Raw genomic sequence first — 22,315 nt, forward strand, 5'->3', positions numbered from 1 at the left:
AGTATACTCCACTTGCTTACCTTACAGCTGTCTTTCTGCTGCTACAAGGTTGAGGCTAGCCTGTAGGAATACCCAACTCATTTTCTTTAAATATATTCATAATGCAGCAGGCTTTTAATTAACCTATAACAGTATACAAAGAAATATTTGCCATACTTAGAGAACTCCATTGTCTGGTGGTTGCTTATCACATCAGTTTTCAGTCACTTTACCCAAAGAAGGAAGTACACTAATTTAGGGGTGGGCGTAGCTCGCTGAGTAGAACTACGCGGAATTCCACAGAGTTGCATAAAAACTCTGAAATTCCAGAGTTCTGCGAGCGGGCAGAGTTGCTCCACTCGCCCACCCCATGTCGGGAAGACAATATATGGCGGTGCTTTGGGGATCGTAAATCATTGGGCATCGTAAATCGTTATCATAGTAGACTCAGAGTTGTGCTATAGCCTAATAAGTACAGAATTAGAGCTGCCCAAAATACAAAGATGTGCAACTAGTCAGTAGTATTTCTAAATGCTTAACAAATGAAATTCCCAAATCGTGCAGTTGCTGCTAGCCGTGCAAAACGTAGTAAGTGGTGAAATGTTATACTGGTCCGCTCTCTACATCCACTGCCTGTGATGACTCCTTCCCCATTTTCAGATCCATTTATTTTAGCATGTTTATGTTGTTGTTTTTGTAAGGCGCTGCAACCACCTTGCAGTAAGTAGCCTCACAACGCTTTATCTGTGAAAGCAACAAGTATGAAAGACCCAACAACGGTCACGAAAATAAACTGCTTGCTTTGTGCTCTGCTAGCCCAAAAAGAATTCGCAGAAAAGATTGCATCAAAAAAATACGTCGTTTTGAAAAATGTTGTATGCCTTAATTAGACACAAACATGAAAGCCCCTTGTGTCTAACCAAATTATTCACAATCACATATCCAGCTGGATCTGGATCTTGTTGCCCTGGCTGAAAGCCTATGGGAGCCTCTCCCAGCGTCCCACCTCTGATCTGAATCGACTGCTTATGCTAATTAACCATGTTTTAAGCCCGATAAATTAGCATCCCCGACATCCGGTTTCCCATAATGGGTTTCCCTTAAATGCATGCGGCAGTCGGTAACCAAAACAATTCGGTTTCGCTGTGAAGGAAAACAAGAAAAATGCAACTAACAGATAATATTTCTGGTTCGGTTCTGGCTGTAATGAGATCGGAGGAAGTTCAGAGGAGTCAGTCGTCAGGCCTACCCAATATCGCAGAGCGCTGAAAGAGTCGAAGAGCAGAGGAGGATATACATTTTCCAAACAGAGCTTCGAAAACACATTGGAACTTACATGTCACCCTTCTTTGCAGGATTAATTTGTTTCAGTGTCTCAGTTATGCATCAAAATAGCAAATTGTTTGTAGGCATTCTGTGCCTCGCACTTTACATTGCATCACAGTATCTGATTGGCCATCCATTAACTACACCTGCAATTGGTCCCCTTGATACATACCTACAGTAGTTATGTACTGTGCTACTCCATGAAAAAAACGGATTGGTTAATGGTTTTGTGTGTGCAGGCGACAGTCAGTAAGTTGTGACATCCGGTAATGCTCAGTGCCATACATACGGCAGGGTATGCCCCATGGGGAGGGGATAGCGGGAGCAAGGGAGTATGAAGAAGAGATACTTTTGCTGCAGAGCTCTAAAAGCAGAAACTAAAATCCGACGGCCATGACAGAGTCAAGGAGCGAGACAGCGACTCTCAGTCAGAATTCAATGTCCCAGTTAAAGATGGCCGCTAACTAAGAAGCGGCTTGTCCTTTTACACTGTTGACTCTTCCTCAGGGGAATTACCAGCTTAGAGTGATGGCTCTCTTCTGATTGGGTGGACCTGCTTCAATCAGTGGAGAGCGTGCCTTCTCTGCAGTTTTGATAGGCTAAATCAGGAAAAGGTTGGTGTTGAGGCCTAGTAGGTGTTTTGAATAGTATTGGGGTAGCTGGGGTGTCGGTAAATGCCGCCAGCCGTGTAGGCAGAGTCTTTTTTGCCAAACTCTGCCCTCCAAGAAGAGTGTGGAGTGACAATAACTGAACTCCGCCATATACCTCATGGTTGAAGCGCAAGTGATATTTTTGGTACAGGCTATTGCCTCATGCCCACAAGTGCAGGGCACTCCATTTGTGCCTTACAGAACTTCTCCTCTGTGGATCTTCCTTCCACATGCCTTCCGGCAAGCTCACCAAGATAAGCAATGTCTCAGTGGACTCCAGGACGGCCAACAGAGATGCCCCATCCATCTCATTGGAGGTACATTCAGGGGCTGGTTTACCACACCATCTGGCTTTCCCCTTGTTAGCAGTGGGCTGGGCTATTGTTCCAGGCTCCATCCCTTCTGAACTCCCTTCTCGGGCAACCATGGATTGTTGTGGTACATATCCACTCAGGTAACCCAAACATCTCCACATGAGCCTTGAGCTCCACTTCCATCCAGGAAGTGTGCTCCAGCCCATTACCTACCAAACAAAAGACACACAGGGTCCCAGGACGCTTGTTTGCGGTCCAGGGAAGACATGGCTTGGCAGTTCGGGCTGGACTGTTCTCATGAGGCACAGGGTCAGACTGATTTGCATATGGCCATGTCTGAACTGGGGTGGCGGAGTGAGCTAAAGAATGATGATGTATTAAACCCAGAATGAGTTGACTCAGGGTGAGTGCTTGCAATGTTCAACACTCCGTCTATCATCCCCTTTGGTTTTGCATTACCTGACAAACAGTCTAGGGCTCACTGCAAGTTTCAGAAGACCTTAACCCCCCCCTTCCTGCCCCCTCCCCCCCTGAAATGGAACAGGGGCCTCAGGATTGTGACCCTCTCGGTTGTCAGCCACTATAACCTGATTAAATGCATTAGGAATTACCTGCTCTGGGAAAACCAGCTGACTCCTTACCATAGTCATACAGGCTCCTGTAGCCCTCAGAGCCTCCATTCTTTGCCCACTCATGGTGACCCATTGCCTATACATAGTGGTATTTGAGGGCACACGGGTCTTAAGAACCATCTCATTGTCACCCAGGGACACTAGGACCCCTGTAAACTCGCCCTTATTAACTGGGACAAACTCCTGCCCCTGAACTACCCTATCCACCCTTGGAACCTTTCCTCCATTAGGAGGTTGTGCTCTTTTTGGACACTTGGGATCCCCTTGTAGTGTCCATACTCATAGGCTGCTGGCCTTTGTTAGGGTAAGTTTTCTTCTGGTAGCCAGATTGGGAATGTGAACCAGACCCTTTCAGATGGGAGTTCTTTTAGGGCTTTTAGAGGACTCAGTCTTCTGATCTCCTCCATCCTTCTTCTGGTGGTAACCCTGACAAACCTTTTGGGTGTCCCCTACCATATAACTTTCTGGATGCTCTGGTGCCGACCCAGATATCCGCCTTCCAGGAAGCTCCCTATCAACCAGGTGTTGGTGCAACTCTGAAAAACAAGTATCAAGAATGTGCTCCTTTAAAAACAAGTTGTTCAGCCCTTCATAATCATTAACATTACTGTCCCTTATCTAGCACTTTGGTCCCTTACCAGCACAGTTCAAGAAAACCACCCACGTTTGTGTCGAGAGTTTGTGACTGGCCCTGAATGGCTGCTTGTACCTCTCTGGTGTCAACCCACAACTTCTGACTAAAATGGTCTTCTTGGCAGTGTAGTTGGCAGAGAGGTGGAATTCCTATAGCCCAACGCCCGGGAGATATTGTTTGGGGTCAAGGGCTACAAGATTTAATGTGCATTTTGTCCTTAGAACAAGTAGGCCCACAAACCTTTGGCTGCCAGTTCACAGTACCACATTGTGGCTCAGGGAAGGGCATTCTCTACAATTAAGGTAAAGTGTGTGTTATATGTAATATGTGTGTTAATGCTGTTCAAACTTGTATATATGGCTCATTAACGCAAAGCTTTTATTATTAGGGTGAACACCAAAAATAAATGTTTTAAGCTCAGCCTACACTACTGACGGAGGTTCCAGTATAAAAGTGTACACACATTTTCAAAGTTTAATAATATGAGGCTCTGTATAATGCACCCAGAATGCTCTCTGATTATATGCAAATATTTGCAGAAGCTTTAAAGCAAGAGTGATGATTCTTTGCTTTCAAAATAAAACATTCACAAAAACATGCATGTAAGAAAAGAAAACATTTAGCTAAACTACTGTAAGATTTTAGGTACCATATCTTTGCAGCATCATTTAGTAACATGTTGATGTATGTTAGTATTTCGCTAAAATATTCAAAATGGAATATCAGTATAACCAGTTTAAATACGAACATGGAAAACAAGAACAAACAAGCATTGGCAAAGCTAGTGGGTCTGAAATTGGTGGTCAGGGCAAAAGCAACAACAACAAAATGTTGGTCTTAGCACACATTGCGACAGCGGTTCTGGTCACTGAACAAAACTACTTTGTGTGCCAATATGCTTCTTCTAAAAGAGCAAAATACAGTCACACACAGGCACGCCAGCTGATAGACAGACGGAGAGAAACAGAATAAAAAACAAAACAAAAAGGTCATGGTTAACGCCAGGCCTAATTAGAGGCCCAATTATTAAAGAAAGTCTCAAAAGTGCATCCATGGTGTAAATCCTTGCATTAAGTGCATATGTACAGTTTCCATGAATTCACAAGAATTTACAGAAGTAGGCCAAGAAATAGTACTCCAAGAAAATATTTGTGAACTGCAATTTAGCTTGTGCAAAAATGCAGGTGTAGATGTGAAAATCTGAATGTATTCAAGTTCACTTTTCCTCCAAACACTTTTTTCCCAAACCTGCAAGAAGTTTTAAGTCTGCCACTGTCAGTAGTAAATTTCCAACCATTCGAAGTATGGGAAATGATTAGAGAAGAATTGGTGAAAACCGTTAAAACATGCACGTTAGTAGGTTTGCACAGACTAAAAAGGGCATTCCAACTCTGGAACTATTGCTTACCAATACCTTCAGCCCCAGTATGAAGACCTGCAGAAGCATAGCAGCATAAGGGACTTGCTAGTATTCAAACACTACTATGGTATGAACCCTGGCATAATCAGAGGCTATATCAGAACTCTTATATAATGAGATTGCTGCGTAATTTGTTGCTGCATTACATGGCACAAAGGGGACAAGTGGATTTTGTTACAGGACAAGTAGATTTATTAAGTAGCCGGCCCCATGGACAAGTAGATATTTTATTAAATTCCACACCCCTGAGTTGGTCTGATCCTTTACCTCTAGTGTAAGGAGTGTGTCCTTCCTCACTGTGGGCATGTGCCACCATAAGCTACCCTCACCACCCAGAACACATCTAGGAGGACCCTATGCACTTTTTAAAGCCACTTCATAGGCTTCCAACCATTTATGTATGTCATCCCCCACCTCAGGTCTGCTGGCACCAATATTGTTGTTGCTGGACCACACTTGAAGGGCTCTAATATCCAGCCTTCTGAGGCTAAGCTCCTGGGCCATCTTCTTTTCCTCCATGACCAGCCTTTTCTCTTCTAGAGCTTGCTATTTCTCCAATCTAACAAAAGCCTGCTCTTTCTCTAGTTTGGCAAGAGCTTGTTCCTTTTTAAATTCAAATTTGTTTTATTAATTTCAAAAGCAAAGACAGGCAATACATTGCAATGGGAAGGCATCATATATAGATAGCGGTCGAGACAGACATGCACGTCTTCTCCACAAAGCAAACTGTAGGCAAGGTACACGTGCCAGACCATAAGTGCGATGCAAGAACCGTAAGCACTGAGCCTGGTAGAGAAGCAAAACTTCAAAAACGGAAACCAAGAACCCCCCCCCCCCCCACTCCCCCCCACACTCTCCCCCACCCTAACCAGTGTGCCATATCAGTAAAGCAATCGCCAAGGTGCCCACAGTTCGTTTAGTGCGCCCCTTCATGAAGTCATGGAGGGTCATGTGGGGTCTCCGTAAGGCGTAGTAAACGAAGATATCTAGGACATGTGATTTTGTGGAATTCAGTTGAGAGGAGGGACAGTAATGGTAGCTAGACCTTTTGGAACGTGTCCGCGAACTGTAGCCTGAATGCGTTCCATACCCAGTGTGAACCAGATTTTATGCAGCCATCCTGTGTGAGTGGGTCTGGTGGGAAACCCCAGAGTGACAAAATGTGTTGTGATGCAGCTTGCATGGCGATCCCCATTTGACGTCCTCGGGCTGATTTCAGGGGGAAGGTAAGTGCATTGGGAAGGCCTAGGATAGTGTAAGCTGGGAATCTCGGGATTTCAGTGTCGAATGTACTGTCTAGGTCATCTAAGACCGCTTTCCAATAGTCCCTAACTTCTCGACATTCCCAGAGGAGATTAGTCATGGTGCCCCACTCGCCGCAGCCCCTCCAGCAAAGCACGCTGCGAGTTAGATTCCCTTTGTTGAGCCGAACGGGGGTAAGGTGCCAGTAAAGGGCCAATTTCACCGCTGCCTCCTAGCCTACGGTGTTGCGTGTGGTGTGGGGAAACCCTGTAATATATGTAGCTCCATTCCCGGTTTGTCAGGGTCCTCTCTAACTCCGCCTCCCAGCACTTCTGTCCCGCCACCCGACCTAGTGCAATTGGGGTGTGAGCATCTTGTAGAGTTCCGAGATGAGGTGTTTGTCCGATTCCTTCGTCACTAGCCACTTCTCAACATCAGTCATACGTCTGCCAACTAGGGGAGCGTAGTCCGGGTGCGTAAGCCAGTGCCGGAGTTGAAAGTTTTGGAAAACGTGGGTGGAGACAACATCATATCCCTGAGACAGATCGGAGAGGGAAAGAAAGCCCTGCAGATCGAAAAGGTGCCCCGCTGATCTGCAACTCTTACCGCGCCACTGTTAGAAGGCGTGGGGATCAGTGCCCGGTGGAAACTCCGGGTTTGTCTTGGAGGGGAGTGAGCGGGGAGGGAAAGGTCGTCAGGCCCCGTTTAACGGCGACCGTGTCCCAGACCCGCAAGATGGTACGGGTGATGGGTGACCTCTGGAGGTACCGCGGTCTGTTGTGCCGGAGAAGTAACGGAATCTTCCAAAGGGATGTCTGGGCCATCGCCCTATCTTGGAACAACCATTGTTTTTCAGATTCCGGTCTATACCACTCCACCAAATAGCGGAGTTGGGAGGCCTGGAAATATTGCTGGAGGTTGGGGATTCCAAGACCTCCCTCATCCATGCCCCGGTATGCCAATTGCTTGTGCAGGCGCGCTCCCCCCCAGATGAAGTGGTGAAAGGCAGCCTGTAAATTTGCGATAGTGCCAGTCGGAGGCAGCACTGGAATGGTTTGGAAGATGTACAAAATCTTGGGCAGGGCCGACATCTTCACTGCCGCAACTCGCCCCAGCAGGGAGAGCGGCTGTTTGGATCATCGCTCAAGGTCGGCTCGAATCCAGGATGTGAGAGTCGCTTAGTTGAGGGCGACCGTCGAGTCCGTGGAGGAAGCGAGGATGATACCCAAGTATGGGAGTTAGGTTGTTGTCTGCAGGCCTTCTCCATACGCCGGCGTGCCCGCGAGAGAGCTGGCATTTCTGCCCAGGGGCAGCATGAGAGATTTCCCCCTGTTTATTTTGAAGCCGGATATGTCGCCAAGGACTCTATTTCCCCCAAAAACGCAGGAATTGAGTATTCCGGGCGGTCAAGAGCAGCTATGATGTCGTCAGCGTATAGGCCGATCGTATGAGTTTCCCCGCCAAAAGTGATGCCATGGATGTTGGGGTTATCGCGGATCTTTTGCGCTAGCGGCTCTACATATAGAGCAAATAAAAGAGGTGAGAGTGGACACCCTTGCCTCGTGCCCCGTTGGATCTCGAAGGGGCTCGAGCGTAAACCGCCCAGGCGAACCCGCGCTAGAGGATGGTGATAACAGCTCGCGATCCAAGATTGAAAGCGGTCTCCTAACCGGAAGCGAGCCAAGACCCGCTGCAAGAAGGTCCAATCCACCCGGTCAAACGCTTTTTCAGCGTCAATGGCCAGCAGAGCTGAGTCCGATTGTTGGAAGTGGGCCTTGTCGACCAGGTGGAGGATCCGTTTGGTGTTGTCACTACATTGGCGGTTTGGGACAAAGCCCGATTGGTCGGGCTCCAGAATCCCAGGTAGGTATTGCCTAAGGCGTGCAGCCAGCACACCCGTGAAAAGCTTCAGGTCCAAATTGAGGAGGGAGATAGGGCGAAACGCCGAGCAGTGTGTGGGATCTTTGCCAGGATTAGGCAGCACCATAATTTCAGCCTCCAACATATCCGGAGGGATAGAGCCCGGGACGCTGAAGGAGTTGAAAAGCTGAGTGAGGACAGGAGCTAGTAGCGGGCTGAAGGTTTTATAAAAGCCAGCTGAAAAGCTGTCCGGCCCCGGGGACTTGAGGGGGCGTAGGCGAGATATAGCCACTATCACCTCATCCAAACGGATGGGGGCTTCCAAGGCGTCTGCACTCGCCGGGGAAAGCGCGGTGATCTCCGCAGTCTCCAAGTAGTCATCGATGTTTATACCCGAAACAGTGTCGGCGTGGTATAATGAGGCGTAGGAGTCCCGAAACACCTCCGCTACCTGTGCCTCCCCCTCGATTTCAACTCCATTCCCATCTTTGAGGCCTAAGATCTTCAAACGCTGGGATTTGTCTTTCAGCGCGCTGGCAAGTAGGCGGCCAGTCTTGTTCCCCCCAACATAGTAAGTGTGGCGGAGGTGGAGAGCAGTGAACTCTGCCCTGTCCATATCTAGGCTGGCCAATTGGGCTCTAGCAGCTTTCAATTGCCTTCACACCCGTGGAGCCCCGGTGCGACTATGAACCCTCTCGAGTTCAGAACCTTGGGTAGTGAGGTCCTCTCTTTTCGCTTTACAGTCCTTAGCCTCCGCCGCCGCTATCCCGAAGAGCTTGCCGCAGGATTTCTGGGCCCCCCACAGGGCTGAGGCCGACATCTCGGGCGTGTCATTAATGGCTAAGTAATCAGAAAATGCACTTGTGAAGTTGCTTAGTGACCTCTGGGCGCTGCAGTAAAGTTTCGCGCAGCCTCCACGTCCCAGGGGGATGGCTAGGTTTGGGAATCGTGAGCAGTAGCTCAACGGCATCATGGTCGGAGATAGCTGCCGGTACAATGCAAACGTCTGTAAGGCTAGTGGCTAAGTCAGAGGAGCCGAGGAAGTGATCGAGCCTGGCATAGGTGCGGTGCACGTGTGAGTAAAAGGTGAATTGGGACGCCCCAGGGTGTTTGGCCCTCCAGAAGTCCACCAGACCCCGTTCGTGTAGCCAAGCCTGCAGTGGAGAGGGTGCCCGTGTCCCCGTACCTATGCCCAGATCTATCCATGTTAGTGTCCATCACCAGATTAAGGCCCCCCCCCCCCTAGAAGCAGGAGAGAGTTAGGGGATTGAAGCGTCTCTGAAATAGCGCCTTTCATAAAGGTTTCCTGCCCTGTGTTCGGAGTATACAGGGAACCAATTGTCAGCTGCTGGCCACCTATCAAGAAGCTATAGGCGAGGAGCCTGCCTTTGATCTCCCCCGTTTTATCCCCCACCCGCCCCTGAAACCGCTTAGACACTAGAATGGCTACCCTTGCTCTTTTCACTGGGAGAGAGGAGAAAACTGGTGGAGGCAGGTGCGGGACCGCATCCTATGCCAATCCTTCATAAGTAGATGGGTCTCTTGGAGTAAGCAAATCTCGGCCCCTGAATTTTCCAGACATGAGATCACTGCCCTCCGCTTAATTGGATTGTTTAAGCCCTTCACATTAAGGGTCAATATCTTCAAAGCTGGATTAGTCATCGCGGGACAAGTGGATAAAAGGCGCTGTATGAGGATGATAATACTACAGTGCGAGATGGAAGTGGAAGGTGATTGAAGCATCTCTTTGAACCGCCCTGGCACACTGGTTCCCTCCCTCAACCCCTCCCGCCGCCCCCAACCCCAACTGACGACCCCCCCACTCCTGCTCCCCCCTTCCGAACTTCATCCCCTTCAACCCGCAAACCCCCCCTTCGAATTCCAACCAACCCCCCGCCAGCCCCCCTCCCCCACTCCCTAACCCCAACTAGGAATCCCCAAGAGCAAACCATAGTCCCTGGCCTATCAGAACGCAGTTCAGGCCTGTAGAGTCTTAAAGTGGAGGAGTTTGTGGCGACCCCGTGGCCGCCCCGCCCTTCCCCCCCGCCCTCATGAATACAAAGCAATGCAGGCAAATCCCCTAGCCAGAGTGCCTCAGGGTGGGGCCGTCGTATCTTTGACCACCTCCTGTATGGCCGCGGCCTGTTCCTGGGACATGGTCGTCGGGTCAGGTTTAAGGTCCGCCTGGGGGGGGGGGGGGGGGTGAGGGGGGGGGGGTGGGAGGGGCGCCTCCTTACTCGTTGCCACCCGCCGAGGGAACACAGCGAGGGCCCTTCCTGCGACTGTCATGGTGAGGCCTCCCCCGGCTGCTCATCCTCCGCTAGGTCAAGTCCCAGTAGGGCACACGTGTCCCGGAGTGAGCGGAGCTGATGCAGCATCCCCTTCCATTTGAAAATTAAACGAAAAGGGTGAGCCCAGGAGTAGGGCACCCCATTGTCCGCAAAAAATGTCGTAGCCACCCGGAAGGCCTTCCTCTTCTGGAGCGTAATGGCCGAAAGGTCCTGAAATAGGGCCACGGGGGTACACTGGAAGTGGAAAGGTTGTTTCCGACGGGCCTCCTGCAGGATCCGTTCCTTCAAGGGGAAGTCAGGGAGATAGGCAAGGATGTCCGGCGGGGGGGGGGGGCAGGCGCACGCTGTGCCAAGCCAACTCTGTGCGCGCGATCAATGCGAATGACAAAGTCAGCAGGTTCACCAAGAATCTCCAGAAAGAGCTCCTGTAAGTAACAAGTGACGCTGTTTCCCTCTGCTTTCAATGGCACCCCCGGACCCGTATATTATTCCTCCGGGAGCGATTTTCGAGATCCTCTGTGTGCGCCTGGAGGTCCACTTGCTGCTCCTGGAGGCGGATGACCTCCTGCTGTAATAGTTCCACTTCCTCGCAGCGGGCCTGGTTAGTTTCTTCCATCGAGGCCACTCGCTCTCCCAGGCCATCAACATCCCGGCGGAGTTCGCGTTGTTCCCCTGCCAGATCCTGCTTCCGAGTCTGGAAGTCGTACCTCAGTGTGTTGAAGAGGGAATCCAGGAAGGTTTTTGTGATGGGGGCCCCCCATTACCCTGTCCAGGGGTGCTGGCCCCAGTCGCTGGCGAGGGGTCGTTCTGGGTCTTTTCCCCTTTTGGGGTGCTTTTAATCAGCATATCAGTTATAGTGCGACCGCCCCTGCGACCCGTGTTGGCCATGTCGCCACAAGCGTACAGACGCAGAGAGGCAGGATGTTGTAGCGTCTGCAGTCTAGCGCGGTGTGTAGGGTGGGCACTCCCAGGGTAGGTGGGCAACTCAGCTGGGGCCAGAGCAGCCTCTCAATATGTGCACCCCGAGCCGGGGTCGTGTCGCGTCGGGGCAGCTACCCTGCTTCCACCCAGATCTCCTCCAGTCACGTCCGGCCGGTACGGCAAGCGGCTTGCAGCTGGGCACCTCCACTCCTTATGTGCCCCGTCGAACTTGGTCCCTGCTGTCGGGCAGGGCGGGCTGTCAGGCCGTCAACACTGCTTCGCACCAGGTTCAAGCTCCCAGCTCCCACGTGGGTCACCACCGTCACACCAGCAGCTCAGTCTAGGCCCAGAAGCCGGGGTCTCAATTTTCACGACTACCCACGTTGCATGCACCGGCCCCAGTCGTCCTGCCAATGGTACCCCTTAAAAGCAACCGGGAGGGGCAGAGTGTGTATCGGTCGCTGGTCAGGAGCATGTGTGGCAGCAGCTGGGCCACTGCGCAAGGGAGCTGCTTTTGTCCTGTCCTTGGGCCTTCCGTGCAATGGCCAGTCGTGGGGCCCCCCCGGGCTGTATGCACTCCTCCTGACCTCATCAACGTTGGGGTTGCGCAGGGTGTAGAGCGATCCGGGCTCCCCAAGGCCCCCAGGGTAACTATTCCAGCTGCAGCACCCCGGCTGTCTGTTCCGTGATGTAGGCCCAAAGCCTGGGCCTCAATTTTCGCGGAATTGGAAAAAAGGAAATGAAACATGATATTTTAATGTAGAAAACAAACCTCTACGGGGTCTAGCCAGACTTCAAAACGTGGATAAAGGATGCAGCTGAAACTCGAGGGGAGACTTTTTCGTGATAGAGATGGAAACTGTGAACATTTGAAGACACACAGTACAAGTGAGGACTTGCCCAAATCAATACCTTCAGAATGGTAAACTGTTAGACAAACAGCCTAGTTTCTGGAATGTACAAAGAAATTATAATTCCCAGGGAGGCTTGTTATCACCTTCTATACGTTTACTCTCTGAAGCAATACGAGTAGATGGTTTAATAAGAGGCCAATAGGAAGATGTTAGGAAGACTGGGGGGAACAGACAGTCCAGGAGCAATCCTGCATCCAGCTGTCAAATGGCTTTACTACGTCAAGATTGAACTTATCCCAATATGTTTCCAACACAGAATTATGTAATACCACAGTACACAACATCTAACGCGTTACAAATGTGATATGAGCCCTCTGGGATATTTACATGTATCTTATTGAACTGTCCTGTAATAGCTCAGTGCTAGCAACAAATGAAAGAGTCCAAACTGTACCACCATTTAAGGCATGTATTTTATAAGTTGACCCTAAATATACCAAAAAAATAAAATGTGGAGGAAAGTGACAATATTGATACAGCATTAAGTCCCTAGGCACCTAGAATGGAACAATGGCTAAATGACCTGGATGAATGGGGTACAGCAGAATAACTACCTTAATTTAGTTAGGAAAGACGATAAACTGGAAGATCTAGGTGACTAGAAATTCTTCCTGCATTTTTTTTCCAACTCTCATGATTACCATCCACTGGCATTAATATTTAGAATACATGTACATTAGATATAAGAATAGCTGCACTGAATATACACGGAAAGTGGAGGGAGAAAAGAACCCCAATACAAATGCTAAGATGCCATAAATCCACAAATAGTGTATAACACCTATGACTATATTCCTTCTAACACGCAATCACATAATTACTATTAAATCCTGAGTTTTTAATGTTCTAATTCTACACAACACAAAACCAGAGAGGGTGGGGGGGGGAGGAGAAGGAGCTACATAAAGGTCCAGTGACTCGTGCTCCCGAAAAGTACACTATGTCCCATGAGAGTCACTGTTCCTATAAGAGGAAGGCAAAGAAAGAGAACAATTGTCGTTCTACTACTATGATTACTGGGGACAGTGTGTCCTGTTCTTGGTGTCCTCACACACCACGAAGGATGTCATGCTACATCATTGAGCTACTGCTCCTCGTCGGGTCGGCGCTGTAACGCCCTATGGGTCCCCCAAAGGGTCACTTTTTTGGAGATCCTATCAAGATAAAGCCGTAAGGGTGAGTGGCAGTGGTGTCCTAACATGAAGTTAGAAAGTGACTGGAGGGGTGCCTAAATAATATGTTAAGAAAGAGAGTCCCTCTGTCATTAGTAAACTAAAGAGGAGGTACTGGTGTGAGGGATATGATGGCCCTCTGTAGCTAGGTTTGTGACATACCCCGTGGGTATACAAACCTAGCTACAGAGGGCCATCATATCCCTCCAAGCAGCAACACCTTTATGGTTTTTACTAATCTCAGAGGGACTTTCTTTCTTAATAAATTCTCTAGGCACCCCTCCAGTCATTTTTTAAGTTCACGTTAGGACATCACGCCACTCACCCCTACACATCCTTACGGCTTTATCCTGAAAAGATCTCTGAAAAAGAGACCCTTCGGGGGACCCGTAGGGCATTACAGCACCGGCCTGACGAGGTGTAATAGCCAAATGAACAAGCATGACATCCTTGGGGGTGTGTGAGGGCACCAAGAAAAGAACACACTGTCCCCAGTAATCATAGTAGTAGAACAACAACTGTTCTATTTTTTTTGCCTTCCTCTTATAGGAAGGGTGACTCTTGTGGGATATAATTCTATACAAATCTATATGTATACACTGATTAAGTTGATAAACACCTTTAAAAAAAAAAAAAAATTGGTTTTGTTGGGTTGTGGCCAAGCCGTCGATCAAAAGGGCGGCACAGCATTGAAGATCCGGGGCCCAATGCCCCTGAAATGACAGAAACATCATAATACGGTAGCCTATGATACTGGGAAACCCGCAGAGAGAGCAGGAAAAGCTGTGGTGATGACCAGGGGCTTAGAAACCGGGCACAGACCCCCTCGTCGGCCTCCCTTCAGATCTGCGACGGCAGGTGTAGGTGTGTGGAGACTCAGCCTGCCTCGGAGGATCCGTAGTGATAGGGACCACGGGTGAGCCTGAGGCTAGAGCAGCGTTGCTTCGCTGGGTCCCCTATCTGCCTCGGCCGTCCGGCCGGAGAAGAAAAGAGAAGCACCCTCACTGCGGTGACCAGCCTAACTGGAGGAGCAATACCCATCACCGAGACTCTGGTGAGGGAGGGGAAATGGGTGCAGTGCACATGGCTGAGTGAAAACACTCACTGCGAGGGTCCGACATAATAGCGTCCTCGGCACGGAGTTAGCCCCCACCCTCCCCACATCATCCTGGGCTCCGCAACACCTGCGCAGACCCCTCCTCCCCCGCCGCGCCAAGACTGTGGGTTGAAGCCAGGTGATAGTAAACGTTGCAAGGACTCGACGAGGGACTATGATTACTGGGGACGCTTCCCCTCCAGGGCCCAGTAATCACTCTCACGGGCCTCCCCGCTGCACCTCGATTGTGGGTGAAGACACAGTGGAGGAGATCAGCACAGAGGCCTGTGCGGAGCAGGGCCTTCACCCCCCCCCCCCCCCCCCCCGGGCCCAGCAGTTCTCCCGCAGGCTCTCTGCTGCAAGTGCACAACCCCACCCCACTCTTTAGAGACAAGACATAGGAACAGCAATAGGACATCGTAACTAGGTCGGAAAGCTGGGTGCTGAGGCCTGACGTGTCGGCCCAGTCGGGCCAGATCCGACATCAGATACCTACACCTGGTTCAGCGACGCCTCACTGATCCTCCCCTGACTGGACCCGCCGGGGAATGCGCGCTCACCCCCCTGGGTGACACCGGGCCCACATACACATCAAAGGCAGGGCCCTAAGACACTAACTACTGCAAACGCCATCATTGCTCAGCGCCCTCGCTCATCATAGAGACTTTAGCATTGCATTCATACCGTACCTAGCAGGTATCATTGTACACAATGCAGGCATGGGTGGCGGAGAACCTAAACAAAGTAAATTGAACTTTTACAAACCGGCCACGTCAGAACGTACGGATCAAAACCCCGATTGCGGTGATGGGCCAGAACGGGATGAGCAACCTCCTGCCCTGAAGGGCACAGCAGCCATAATGGCGGAGCTCCGTGCTAGGTTCCACGCCATAGACTCCAGATTAGATTCCCTAACCTCCAGGTTGGATAGCATGGTGAAGCGCTTTGATAAACACAACACCAGGCTTGATGTCGCAAAGCAGTGCATCTCAATCCACAAGGTTCAAGCCAAAGATACAGTGCGTCAGCTGGAGTGAGGGGATAGCCTACTCAAGACCGTAGCCATAAAAAACGAAGACCTTGAGGCCAGGTCACGGAGAAACAACATTCGTATCCTGGGTCTTGCAGAATCCACAAACATTGGGCGGCCTGAGCCATTTGTTGACACTCTGCTGGCAGAACTGTTCAGACGGTAATTTGTGTGTTAGTTTATACACAAAATCTACGGATCGAAATACCCTACTGCATTTCAGCAGCAATCATCTCCGTACCTTAAAAGAAAACCTGCCGTACGGCCAATTTCTCCGTACAAGGAGAAATTGCAGTAATAAACAACAATACTTCTTTCATGCCAATATTTTAAAAGAAAAATTGATTACACGTGGTTATCCAAAAAGATCAACTAAAGTTGCACTCAAAAGAGCGTGGTACACCCCAAGAGACACCCTGTTGGTACCTAAAGAAAAGAATAATACCATTACGCCATTAACATGTGTACTCACGTTTGATCCAAGAGCTAACAAGGTCAAAAAGGTGATCTAGATATACCCAAACCTTTGTTTGCGTTTAAGAAAGGGCAAAACATCCGAAGTCAGCTAGTGAGAGCCAAGAGTAACTCTGAAAAATTAAGATCGAGAGACACTAGAGATCTTCTAGGTTTGCCCCCTGTGATTGGTCATTTCAAATGTCATAATTGTGTGGCATGTGACTTGACAAAGGACTCCAAAGAAATTAACATCAATGGTAATGTACATATTCAAAGAACATTCTCAAATTGCAATTCTAAAAATTTGATTTACTGTATTAAGCGTCCATGTACATTTTTTTATATTGGACAGACTACCCAGACAGTAAAAAGTGCCAGACCATAGGGGCCCCTTTGGTCAATCACTATTTCACACACAATCATTTATTTACAGATATGTATTGGTCAGTATTGTGTTGTGTGACGACTCTGAATAAAGGAGAGACAGAGGTTAAACTCAACCATTTGGAAGCAAGACTTATTGAAAAGTATCAAACTTCTAAAACAGGATTAAATGATAAAGATGAGGTTTGGTCCTTACTTAGTTGAATCACAAATATGTAAATAACCTGTATCATAATATATAGAGAGGTCCTTTTCTTTCTCTCTCTATATAAAATGGTTTGATCTGTACCTGTCTATTTTGTGACTGTATGTTTTTGAATTAATGCTTCTTATTGCAGATTCTGTAATGTACATGAAACAAATTTAGAATGTAAGAGGCGCTGGCAACTTTCTGGGATATAAGGTTTCTATATTATTTATTTGTCACAGATAATTTAACTGTTCTGTGTAATGAGCTTTTGGATTTATTTCATTTTGACATCATTTCGTCGTTCCATTGCAGTCTATATGTTTGTAAGTTATGAGGATACGTTTCTCAGTCACCATCTTGGATCAGGCAATCATTGAGATCCGAAACATGGAGTCCTTTTTCTATTGCTAGTTTGGGAAATAGTCGGAGTGGTCTGTTGTCGGTTTCCATACACCGCGTAAGGCAGGATATAGACAGCCGAGGGGATTCTGACCTTCCGGTTGTACGAACGGAAGGCGTATACCGACTGAGTGTATTACGATACTAAAAGAAACTGGATTTATTTTCCTGAACTTGGTCACTATTTTCGGCATCCCGTTTTGCATAATAGAAGACGCGACATGTAAGTTGGGCACACGATAGCTTCATACATCTGTAACGACCATTAGCAATCTTTGTAGGTATTTACAATTATTGGAATTAAGTTCTTTATTTCCTTGTTGACTTTCTTTCATTTAGAAAATCAGAGAGCGATGCTGGCTAAGTTTTCCACGTAGCACTACCCGTGGGAGTAGGTGCAGGATTCATTTTTCCTTGATCTTGAGAAGTAGAGGACGATTTTGTCATTCCTTGTACTAAGAAGTGTAAAACTAGTTTTTGTTGGTAGGTTTATTCGTTTTTTTACTGCGAAACTTGGTATTGGAGTCACTATGACGTAATGTATAGTTTTCACATTCTAGGGTGTGGTGCATTATGGGTCTATCATGATAAAAAGTTGTGCACTTTAGGTGGTACTCTATCTTTACATATATATACATAGTTTTTTGCGCTTTTTTAGAAAAGCACGTTGCCAAGACCTTGAGAATTATTCATTATAGTTGTAGAATTGTATAAATATATATTTATTATTTTTATTATTATTTGCTTGCAGGTAATTTTGTACATGTTGCCCAAAGTCCTGAGGAGGCCTTAAATTGTTTTTATAGGCCGAAACGCGTCGACATCTACCATTATCCGACACCATATAAAAGTGGAATTGATTGTGAAAAATTCTACGAGAGCTTGTTAAAGAAAAGAAGCATAAAGCTATTTCAGCTTCCTAGGCTCTATGACTAAATGGTGATTGTGAAGAAGGAATTTAGGCTAAAAAGGATTATGCAATTAACTTCCTTATATAAAAAATTGGGCTTCATTTCAACCCAGTATAACAAGGGTTTATAAAGTGTCTTTCATACGCATTGTGTATGTTTTGCTGTATAGTGTATATTATGTGTATAAACTGACGACGTCTGGATATTTATGTATATAAAAAAATGAAACTTAACTAAAAAACCTAGTGAAAAATTCTGGTTTACTAAAATAAGTAACCTAAACCAATTTCTTGTGTGTGAATTTCTTGTATGTGTGTATAATTTTGTTTGTATAATGTTTTTTGATAGCGAGTAGATGAACAAAGAATATGAGTTGGTAGATTTATTCTGTGTGTAAATTAATACACTTGGACAGACAATTTGTCGCATCTGTCTTTTGACTAGAAGGTTCCTTAGAAGAAATACCAGAGGCATCACTGTATTTATTTTGTTGGCAGAACTGTTCGGAGCAGAAAATATCTCCAAGACTTTCATTTTGGAAAGAGTGCATAGATCCCTCGTCCCGAGCCCCCGTCGGGGTGCTTATCCACGGCCCATAATCACCCACCTGCTTAACTACAGGGATCGCGATGCGGTCCTCCGTCTGGCTCAGGAAATGTCTCCGGTGTGGTACCAGGGCGCCACAGTCTCCTTCTACCCAGACCACACCGCTACAGTGCAAGAAGCCCGTCGCAAATTTGTGGAAGCCAAGTATCACTTGGCCTGAAGTACACGATGATGTACCTGGCTAGACTGCAGGTACTAGTGGGCGACAAACCCCGTTTCTTCTATAACCCTGCTGATGCGTTGACATTTTGCAAGCAGCACCAAAATAACGTCTGTAGGAGCCCTGCCCAGTTCCCTGGTCACTCCTCCCCGGACCGACAACTAGCTGCGAGCACTTAACTCTTTACCTCGGAATGATGGCCTAAGTTTTATCATCCTGGTGACCCGCAGCCGTCACGCTCTTCAAAACTTAACTATAATTGAGGAAGAAGCTGCGGCATTCCTAAATGCTATGAATGTTTCTGTCTTGCAATCTGCTTAGTTTAAACATAGACATTAGACGTCCGAGACGTCGCCCGCCTTATATGGATGACTCCAAGTAGTTTGTTTCTGGGTTTTTCCCTCTTTTTTATATGTTAGGAAGGAGGATAATCGCCAGACCTTTGAGCCCAAGTGTGGGAGGGGGATGGAGGTTGTTGTTTCTCATTGGGGCCTTATTGGATGTATATCTCTTTTTTTGGTTCTTTATGTCCTTAATGTATTTCCCATTTTGTAGTTTCCCTTTCCACATGCTGTACAGACGTTATTACTCACTGGAGGTACAAAAGCATATATTTCTTCATGCAATCATAACTTCTGACCCCACGGTTGAGGCTAAGCTAATTACCTGGAACATGAGGGAGCTTAACCACCCCAGGAAATGTACGATAGTACTTGCATATTTCCAGAGACACAATGTCAAACTAGTGTTCTTACAAGAAACCCATATTCCATTGTAAAGCGCTCCCCCGTTTGCCCTCGCCTGGGCCCCCACCTTCTTCTCCGAACTACACATTATGCTTAACCGCTACTACTATGACACATTATTCTTTGGGGGGGATCTGAACCTATGGCTAGACCCCAGATGCGACTCCAACCCTATACATACTACTAAACCGCAAGCCCACAGAGAAATGTGTGATTTGATACAATCCTTGACTCTGCATGACATTTGGCGATCATACCATCCAGAAGCACCAGGATATACTTTCCATTAGGTGCCGCACTCTACCCGGACACGCATAGATGCCCTCTCTCATGTGGAGAGAAGGCATCAAGAAGAGCCTCAACATTCCTCTTGAAACATCTCGTCCTTAACAAAAAGAGAACTTGTCACTGAGCCTTCTCCGGTGCCGCCCCAAAGATATGGAACTCTCTGCCACCGGAAGTTCGCAGTCTCTCCTCGACGACTGCGTTCAAATTGGAAGCCAAAAGATTCCTAATGAGCAAATTCTTACCGTAAGGGGAGGACGCACACCTAATTCGTCTGACTTTGTTCTTAGCACCATGGTACCTCCATCTATAATGGATCTTCTCTTCTGCTTTAAAAAAAAATGTATTCCACCTTTGTTTCCCAATTGATGTTTATACTACCCTCTTGTCCTTTCTTTATGCCTATGGTAAAACGCTTTGATATCCTTTGGGATCTTGTTTGCGCTATATAAATCTTTATAAATAAATAAATAAATAGAACATGGGCTCATGGATGCTCTTGGCTGTCAGCGGACTAAGGGTATAGAAACACTGCCCCGCACATAATCAGATAAAGATCCAGTACTTCTTCACCTAAGAACACCGCACTCCACTGGGTGGGAAACAAGCATTTGCAATGCAATAGGTCTCGCATTATTTAAGTTTGAGCTATTATTATTGTAAATGGCAATGTTTTTTGCTTTATGCTATAGTTTTCTTATGTACATAAAAAGCTACATATAAAGTATTTGTTGTTAAAATTATTTATGCAGTATTTAAATTTGTTTGCATAAAAGATTACAAGAATATCTTAGCAAAAAAGTTAAACTTTTTAATGGTAATTGACTAAATGTCCATTTGTACATTTTAATTTCAAATAGGTAAGTGTAAACATCACAAATATATTGTGCAAACAGTGCAAAATATTTTAGCCATAAATATTTTTGTTTTATGAGGTAGTTTGTAAGAAAATGATTGTAAAAGGCAAACACTGTAATTAAAATGTAACATATAACAGTACAGTTATGGCTAGTAAACATACATTAGTAGTATAGTATAATTGTAAACAAGATGTAAATAAGACTACAGAAATTAGCATGAATTATCACTTTAATATCAACTTTACAAACATTTTGAAAACACGATCACAGCTGGTAATCATGCATTGGCTTGTTATTACAAGCATTTCATTTTAATAAATATTTCTGATTCCCAAAAACAAATATGACAGTCTCTCAAAATAATGGCTTTTCAGTTTTAGTTGTATCTTTGATCTCCATGTCATCAAGTACTCATGAATATTACTGCCCCATGGACAGAGTCTGGCTTTACATGTCTACATATTAACATCCAATTCCATGAACACCCATCGCATGCCAGGGATGACCATCACCGCTGGTGAAGAGAAGCACAATTGTGTCAAGAATGCCCACAATACGTTGTGGTCCCATTATACCAGGGATGGGCTCAATAATGCCAAAGATGCCAACATCATGCCAAGCATTGCTAGACTAAAAGTGGGAATAATTCTAACAGGGACACCACCAATAAATTAAGAAGGAACACCATTACGCTAAGGCAAGCATTACCGCCTTCTGTGGAAAAAGGTAGGGCTAGGACCTTTCTCAAGATTTGCCCGGCGCTAACCGCCCTTGTACCATTCAATTTACCAAGCAATGAGGCAGGCGCCGGAGACCAGAAGGCAGGAAACAGAAGTTTATTCCGACGGAGCAGAACACATCAGATCAGACAACAAGGTATCGTCTCGAGGTGCTCTAACAGCCACTCAGAGGCCTGGCCTCTTATACACTGGTTTATGGCATGTGACCTTCCTTTCATACAATCACAACTTTGTAGAGCATGGGAAAAGACATCCCCGTAATCCTCGTGTTAATCCCACCCCCATATACATTCACAATAGAGGTCCTCAACCTGCTGATAAGAGAGAGGGTCATCACGCAGCTGAGTGTTTCGTCGAGTCTTGGGATGTGTGCGCCTGATTATGTCACAGGGGGGGTGGGGAGTCCTGGATCAATAGAGGGTCCTTTGAAGGAGAGCGACCTCGTGCAATAAGGGGCAGTAAATGATATCTCCCGGCCTAAGCAATGGCCTCGGACCTGTGTGGACAGTCGGACACGGGGTGAGGGGCCATCAATGGAGAGGTATTCATGCTGCGTGGACAATCCAGGGCAGGAGGGAGGTTGATCAACAGAGGGGCATTCATGGGAGGGGAGGAGGTGCTGGTCGGGCGCTGGCGTGACTCTCAAGGACAGGGTCATGCAGAAGGGTCGTGCTCAGAAGGAGGAGGGAGGGGGAGCCAGGGTGCGCGGAGGATGCTTGCTGGGTCAGAGGGGACGTGCTGGCGATCGATTGTGGACAGGGAGGCCATGATGCCTAAAAATGGCGATCGTGCACGTTGTACATGGGTGACAAGCTGGCGCAGATAATGTTTAGTTCACAAATTAAATTTCCACAGTCCTCCCTTTTAACATATCTCGCCAACTTGTCAGTTTGGATTTATCCCCATAAGGCCACGTACTTCTACTTCATAGAGGGGACTCATGTGCTCATTTCGGAAGTCCAAAGTCTTTGGGCACATACAGTTGGAAACAAGGCCAAACAAGGGTGGCAGACATTGGATACCTAAGCAACACCCACATAATATCACAACAGGTACCAGCACGAAGGAAAACAACTTCCAACCCCAATTTTTCAAAG

At 47.2% G+C, this 22,315-nt stretch overlaps 1 protein-coding gene across 2 annotated transcripts in view; it reads right to left on the minus strand.

The window, feature by feature from the left end:
• Positions 1-22,315, minus strand: part of DCPH1 (damage control phosphatase 1) — a 251,403-nt gene that overhangs the window by 73,332 nt on the left and 155,756 nt on the right. The gene's annotated exons all lie outside the window — the stretch shown is intronic.

Source organism: Lissotriton vulgaris, chromosome 1_1, assembly GCF_964263255.1.
Source record: "Lissotriton vulgaris chromosome 1_1, aLisVul1.2, whole genome shotgun sequence".
Lineage (NCBI taxonomy): Eukaryota > Metazoa > Chordata > Amphibia > Caudata > Salamandridae > Lissotriton > Lissotriton vulgaris.